Here is an 8,443-nt window from a genome sequence, read left to right as displayed (position 1 = left end):
TTAAGCTTGATAATATGGTAGGTGCCGTTCTTAAAGACCCTAGTCCTTATTGGCATTTAATCGATCACCTTGTCTATTAGACATTCACTCGGCCAGATATCTTGTTTGTCGTGCACGTTTTGAGTCAGTTCCTCAGCCCACCACGCACTCTATATATGGATGCTACTTTTCGGGTCCTACACTACATCAAAGCAACTCCTAGCCAAGGAGAAATCATGAATGCGTCAGTTAGATGTCATTGGGTACTGCAATTCTGGTTGGGCCTCATGCCCAATATCTACTTTCACGTATTGCATCATATGATCAGGTCCAATCCTCTTTCTTGAGAGTCCATGAAGCAGTCTACAGTTTTACGTTCTTCCACTGAAGCTGAATATAGATTCATAGCACTTGCAAGTTGTGAACTCACCTGGATAAAGTACATATTAACTGACTTCGGGATTCATCATCCACATCCCATGACCTTATACTGCGACAATCAGGCAGCTCTTCACATTGTTACTAATCCAGTATTTCATGAACGCAGAAAGCATATTGAGTTAGACTGTCACCTTATCCAGGAAAAGATCCAAAGTGGACTAACCCACACTCAGTTTGTTCCCACCAATTCTCAGTGTGCAAATATATTCACCAAGGCTTTGGGCAGCCATCAACTTTCTATTTTGAAGTCCAAGTTGAGCATGTCCGCACATTCCAACTTGAGGAGGCGTATTAGCATTATCACCACTTACAGTTTTATTTTTACACTTACCATATCATTTTACTGCATGATGTTCTAATCATGCAACCTTTATCATTTTAACTACGTGACGTTGTAACAATGTAACTGACCCATCCGTGTATATCTGGTGAATATCGAAAAGTTATCTTTTCATAGTGGGAATCGACCAATTTTTTTCTGTTTCCAGTATCAAGATAACAAAAAGGTCGTTTTTCAATATTCACGAAATATACACGGATGGGTCAGTTGCATGGTTACAACGTCATGCAGTTAAATTGATATGGTTACATGGTTACAACGCATGCAGTAAAAATAAAATGGTAAGTCTAAAAATAAAATGGTAAGTGGTGACTACCGATTCTCACATCCTCTGTTATCGAGTGCTCAAGGTCAACAAGGCCGCAAGGCTCTGCCTTCTTGGCTAGAGGCCGCCTTAGTTTGTCACTTAACATGGGATGACCATGGTTAGAAACTCACGAGAGGCATCTCCTTGCTGAAAGGTTGAAGCTGGATACACTGCTCAGTGGACCGGAATAACAAATTTCCGAATTCGAGTTCGGGTTTTGTTGGGTCATGCAATGGAATCCCAATGGACCCGGATCATTTCAGAAATTTAGTTTTACTGAAAATAGATATAAGATACTTGGGTCAGCTCAGGTACACGGCAAAAAAACCAGGACAGGTCAAGTCAGGTACCCGACAAAAAAACATAACCCAAACCCAGCTGGGTCGAGTCATGTTCGGGTGAACCTAAATATTATTCAGGCCAGCACTTTTCATCCCCATACCCAGGAATTCGGGTTCGGGTCAGGTCAGCTACCCAGTAAAAACCTGACCCATTGACAGCCCTACACCAAATGCTCCAAAAGGACCAAAACTATAATTTATTAGGTTTCTTTGGGAAGAAATTTATTCTAGTGATCTGTAAGGTTAAATTGAAGAACTGGAGAGAGAGAGAGAGACGAACTATAACCATCAACTTTACAAAATAGGTTCAACCAACATTGAACCTACCAGATCACCCACCAGACCCAAGACATGCCAAGGAGCCCCAAAAAGAAAGAAAAAAGAATAAAAAGAGAAATGAAAAATGAAAAAGATAACAAAGAAACACGAAACAACTACAGTTAGACGGCGAGCATCACCCTGGATCATGAGTGGTCCTTGTAGGCAGATTGTGTTGTAGATCAGGAATGTTGATGCGAAGAATGACGTACACGTCCGCCAAAATAAGGTTCATCATTTTGTTGAACACTGCCGGAATATGCCAAAAATAGCGTTGTTGCGAGTCATCCATACGGCCCACTATGACGAGAGAAGCCAGGTTCGCCAAATAATCCGCCAATAGTTGCAATGACAAACTTGCTTAGGACCCCACAGCAAGTTGCTGGCGAACGATTCCTGGCGCACGCTGACCCTCGGCTTATTCCAAGTCACCTTGAAGATGTTTTGAAAGACAGAGCACTCCCCAAAAAGGTGAAACGCAGATTCTTCGACCGCCTCGCACAACACACATTTACTCGGCAGATGGAATCTGATGGATTTGAGGAAGTTGTCAGTCTGCACCCGATCGTGTAAGATTAGCCAAGCCAGGAAATAAGATCTCGGAGTTGGACCCTTGCCCCATAGCAGGCTCGTCGAAAACCGGTCCACCCCCGACGGAAGGAGAGCGAGGTAGCCTTCTTTTGAGCGGAGAGATCCATTCGGAGCAAAGATGCGTCCCACGAACTGATACTGCGAGTCAACATTACCATTATGTAACAGAACCGCAGACCAAGCTTGGATCCATGATCGACGAAGCTTTGACATTGTTCGTTGACGCACGCTTGTGGCCTCCACCAAGGATTCCACACCTCTGTATTTAGCCAGAAGCATGCTTGCACACGGGGACCCAGGTTGGTGTGCAAGCCAGCTCTGCTTCATGACGAGAATCATATTGTACAGACGGGTATCACCCCCACCAAGGACATAACAGCATAGTGTTATGTGTCCCTTTTGCACCAAAAGGAATCTTCCAAGATTGAACAGCCTGCTCTTGCTTCATTCATCATACATGTTCAGAATCTTGTACAAATTGTTCGTATCGGCCTTCAGTTTTGTACATCATAAAGACAAGGCGTTTTGTGACTCTTTTACGTCAATAAAAAAGAATGCTGAAAAAGGGACGTGCAAAGACCCCTATCCATAACATAATCTGATCAGTTTTAGCAGATTCTTGTCCCTCCAAATCAATCTCTTATTATTCTCATTGAAAGAACTCTTGCAATTTGTGTTCTCTCTAGGTAATCGACAATGTTTTAAATACTAAGGATGTTTGGGAGCCTTGAATCAGAGTGTGTTGCAGTTTCCCCCAGTGCTCTCATGCTTTCTGCTCTTTCAAAGCAGTGGTGTTACCAGAACACCCACTTGGGAATGGAGTTGGTAGCCCCAAACCACATTTCATCATCATTTATAAAAGGATGTTTTTTGCAACTCCATCCTCAACACTACATTTTGGCAAAACCAAATTTTTGACAACTCTCATTTCAATGCAAGGACCCCAAACATTTACTGCATTAACTCAATCGCTATGAAGTTGAGCTTCAAGACTATCAAATAGTACCGGCTGCAAAGTTAAATTGACAAGACTTGGAAAATTTATCTTTTTTTTTAATAAATACTCGAAGAGCTAGATCCATTTCAGAAACATCGTTGAGAAACTAACGTTTTTTTCAATTTTAATAATCATTTTTCTGTTCGGCATTTTTTGTGTGAAAATTACAGGACAATTCAGTGACTCTCAAAGGAAATCATCAACACGTTCAGCACTATTAAAAAATCATTTTTTCATCAGAGTTTGATCTTTTATTAGCAAATTTGATTTTTTTTTTCATACCAAAGAATCCTGACATAAAAAACAACAGATTACAAGAGAGAATGTGACAAGGAGTTACCGAACGGCCGAGAATGTGAAGAAAATAGCCAAATGAAAATAAAAGCGCAAATTTGTGTTGAATCTCAACTTGCAACCAGCAGAAGACATGGTCGCAGGTATTTTATGTTGAATCTCAACTTGCAAATTTGTTTGTTACTGTTCATTTATTATGAAACATACTTTGGATCGAATCAAGTTACCGAAAAAAAGAAGTTTTCGTCCTCAAGTTTTAGCACAATATGAGCCCATTGATTCTGATGTGTGCAAGAAAAGCACCTGTCTAAATTCTCTACTGAGTAAAAGTTACCTGCAACCAGGTTTTTTACCAAGACCTAATAATAATGGGTCTTAGCACACACACACACACACATATATATATACATATAGACACACACACACACACATTTTTGAAATGGGGGAAAAATAAACAGTTCACAATTCATGAAAATGAGGGTCGGTTAGAAATAGTATAAAAAATTATATTTGAGTCATCTTTAACACATGAAAATAGTAAATAGAACATGTTAAACATCATCCAAAGGTTAGATCATATAAAAGCAAAATCTAACCTTTGGATGATGTTTAATATATTCTGTTTAATATTTTCATGTGTTAAAGATGACTCAAATATAATGTTTTATACCATTTCTAACCAACCCTTATTTTCATGAATTGTGAACTGATTTTTCATTATTTCAAAAATATATCTAGTCGTGTATTAAACATGATAAAACCTTTTAACATAATAAATAAACTATGCTAAACACATCTGTACAATTAGATTTACCAATAAATTAGATTTGCTAAACATGATCCAACAGTTAGATTTTGCTTTTAGAGCTTAGAACTATGTAAAATCAAGTGTGTACCACCATAAGTTGTATTAGAGCCAAGTGTGGTGGTAGAATACCACCATAGAAGCTCCTTACCAACAGCTAGCATGTTTTGTCCCGGAGAACATGATCCGAACCTTTTCGTAGAATCAGCAATGTTGACAGTTTGTGTCCAAAGTGAAGTTAAGGTGTCTTTTTGGCTTTAAATAATCATACTTGCAACTTTTGTTTCTTTCCAATGACCAGTATATATGCTTTTCTTTTCTTTTTCTTTCATGCTTTAAGTCATCACTTTTACTGGATGTGTTTGCCTATGGCCACGGAAACACTGGTCCCACTTAGATTAAACCCCAAAGCTCCAATTTAGTGTCAGCTCCTACTGTGAAAGTTTGTTTACATGGAAAAATCTTTAAGGGGGCTCATGATAGGATTTCAAGAGGAAGGGTCTCATACAATCCAATTCTATAGATGAAAAAAGGATTAAGGGGATAAAAGTGATAGGGCTTTCTTGAAGAAGGGGACTCATACCATCCAATTTTATACATGAAAAATGATTTAAGGGGAGAACAAGTGATTGGACTTTTTCAGTAATGAACCCATAACATTTCAGTTTTTAACACAAAAAGGGTATTTAAGAGGGAACACGGATAATCTCCCTTGAGAAGGTGGACCATAATTTCCCACAACTTGTCCAATAATGCTTTAACTGTAAAGTCCGTAAAGGATCAGCCCCCCCTGTAGCAATCAAACCCCATTCCAAAACTAATTGTTTACAATTAATTATAAAGTTTATGAATAGTAACTAGAAGACTCAATCCCCCGACCACCACCGACATCATCATCATCATCATTATCTTCATTATCCTCATCATTAGCGTTGGCATAGAACCGGGTCCCATGGAGCGCATGACCGGCTCCGAAAGCCCGAACATGGTCCTTGAGAGATCTCTTGTGCTTGAAGTCAGAGCCACAAATGCAGAACCAGAGCTTCCCACAGTTCTTCTCATGGGTACGCCAATCCCCACGAATGGCAAGCTCTTTCCCACACTTGGAGCACGAATAGGACTTGACCCCATGCTTGCGTATGTAGTGCGTTTGGAGGGTCCGGAAATCCTTTAGAGGCCTGGACTTTGGGTGGTCTATGTTGTTCTTACAACCTTGTGCACAACAGTAGCAAGGCAGCTTGAGGGTATCCACGGGCTTCATTGAACGCAATGACTCTGGCCCGTTTCGATACTGGGATCCATGGCCCCACATGTGCATCTGAAACCAAAGCAATTGCACTGTTACTGCATGGTCAATAGCAATTGCTGAAATTGAGCTTTGGACTATGTGGAAATTGCATATCTATAGTCCAGTAGTACAGGGGAAAGCAGCCAATTCTAGGAAGATATACAGTCTAGTACAATTCTCACATGAGAACACAACCTAGGATCACTAAGGTCCAATTCAACGGTTACTCTTTAAATCAGTGTCCATATGGAAAGACTGGTTGCCTTTTTTTCATTTGTATGGGGTGAAAGCCTCACCAGGATCTGGGTCACTTAATGGGTTCACATCTCTGCAAGGTAAACCCGGAGTGGAGCACCGACTCCCAATCCCTTATGGAGCCCACCAGTTAAAGTCACCTACACACCTGTTGGGAGTCAAACTTGGGACGAAGAGGTCATCTCTTTCCCCTAAAGCAACTCGGACAACCCGGGTGGGTGTGAGAGACTAATTGCCTACATTTTTTTTTTATGACGAGGAACCTTCGCCCAAGCAAAGAAAATCCTAGGTGGGGCCCACGACCACCCTGCCTTACGTGGGCCCACCTCTAAAAGACTAATTGCCTAATTATAGGCCAAGTTTTCACATCACGTGGAACTCCGCCAATTTCATAAACTCCAGTGTTTTAGGGTGAATTTGATTATCTGAGACCTTAGATCTTAGGTTTTAAGCTACTGGGATCTCAACATTTTGTGCATTCAAATATATATATATATATATATATATATATATATATATATATATATATATATATATATATATAGAGAGAGAGAGAGAGAGAGAGAGAGAGAAGAAGATTCATGTATGGCTGGCTCGAACCCCCTCCATTGTATCATAGGTTCAAGAATCTGAGGTTACTTTTGAATCTTGTATTCAAAAATCGTTTTCTTTTTTTATGGTTAAGGAAAACCATCTCACTCAATTAGCGAGACCATTGGTGTTAAAACACTAGGTCTCCTGTGCCTACAAGGGAGTATACCTAACTTCGGCCTTGCAGCAACTGGTGCAAACGCAACGGGATCGTAATGTCCCTTCAGCTTGGTGACTTTCAAGAGTCCCCACCAGATTAGCTGAGCCCTTGTGGGCTCATATTCAAAAATTTGAGAAACAATGTTTGCCAAAACCATAAATTTGATGCGTGCCAAATTCAGTACAAGATTAGAGATCCGTGGTATTCGAAATGCAATCTTAATTTCTAATTATTTCGCGAGCATATTCACCTGTACTTAGAAAAATTGGAGTTAGGAAACTTGGTCATCTATTATGTGATACCAAGTGGTAATTTGGAATATAGTAGCTCTTTCTTGTTTTCTTGTTTTAACCATTATTAATCAATAGAACGATCTACTAGAATGAAAGCTACTGCCGCTATTAGCTTTCATTCTAGTAGCCTACTGTTAGCTTCCATTCTAGTAGCTCCTTCTAATGATTATTAATGGTTAAACTACCACCAAACAAAAAAAAAAGGAAAAAAAATCTTGTGATCACTGATACCTGCATGTTGTTATTGCGATTAAACGTCTTGCCGCAGACAGTACAGGTGAACTGAGTTGAACCGACGAGGATCTCAGCAGGGGAAGGGATCCAGTACTGCCCCTTTGCTAGCTTGCTGGTGCTCCTTTTCCCACTGGTACTGCTCTCGGTGGAGCTGCTGAGGGTGTCGGCCGTCGGACCAACATGAAGGGCAATAGTGACACCACTGTCATCGGAGTAATCTTGTGAGCTAGGAAGATGATGACGGTTCAATGGTTTGAGTTGGTGGGGAGGTGGGGAAGGTTGGCCAGGAGGGCCAAGTGTGAGCAGCATCCCCAAGTCTTCATCTTCCATAGAGAGACTGGAGTGAGACCACTCTGATTTGGGCATTTCAAGAGATGCGGTGTTGCAATCTTCAGAGCTAGTACTCTATATAGGTAGTGGTCTTCAGAGAGAGAGATGAGGTTCTCAGGTGTTTCAAAGGGAGGTTTTTACAGTGGGAGTTTTGTTACGTAGAGAGTCTAGAGACTACTTATGTAGTTGGTGAGAGAGAGAGAGAGAGCGGCCGCGGATGGGAACAGCAGCAACTGCACGTGCAGTGGATGGGACTAGATTAATAAGGGGGAGGGTGGTGTATGTTCTCCCCCGATGATTCACTGAATCCCACGTCTGTGTTCGGGGGTCTGAATGAGCACCACGTATACAAGCACATGGGGCTCGTATTCCCGTGTATGTTGACATCACTTAGCATTAGAGTCTGGTGTGGTTGCAAAGACTTAAGTACCCTTTATTGTTATTTTTCTTATAAAACGATGGTTTGAGAAAATGACAAAAATATCTTTTATTAAAAAAAAAAAAAAAAACGGTTCAAAAAAAGAACAAACATGTCCTCCATCCAGAAAGTCGAGGATGATGTTGACTCTTCAAAGTCTACATCACGAAACGAAACTTAATCGTTTCACCGATGGTGATCCGGCAAAACTATGGTGAGCCGGCGATCCGATGGTCATCCGGCGAAATGAACCTGAGCCATCAAAAATGTTTGTTTGAACTTTTCATCGACATCTTCTTCTTCTCCTTTTCCGTAAAACACTGTAAAACCCTATTTCTCTCTCTCTAGAGAAGAAATCAAGGGAGACAAAGAGTTACCCCGGTGATCCGATGGTCATCCGGCGAAATGAACAAGAGCCATCAAAAATGTGTGTTTGAACTTTTCATCGGCATCTTCTTTTT

The 8,443-nt window shown here is 40.8% G+C and overlaps 1 pseudogene; it reads right to left on the bottom strand.

Moving 5' to 3' along the window:
- Window positions 1-5,257: 5,257 nt before the first annotated feature.
- On the bottom strand, window positions 5,258-7,600 carry LOC149827203 (zinc finger protein WIP6 pseudogene; annotated as a pseudogene).
- Between the last annotated feature and the right edge of the window lie 843 nt (window positions 7,601-8,443).

This window comes from Nuphar pumila, chromosome 10, assembly GCF_984573655.1.
Source record: "Nuphar pumila chromosome 10, dmNupPumi1.hap1.1, whole genome shotgun sequence".
NCBI classification, from domain to species: Eukaryota; Viridiplantae; Streptophyta; class Magnoliopsida; order Nymphaeales; family Nymphaeaceae; genus Nuphar; species Nuphar pumila.
The sequence above is the reverse complement of the archived record's forward strand: the minus strand, read 5'-3'. Positions and strand labels throughout refer to the sequence as shown.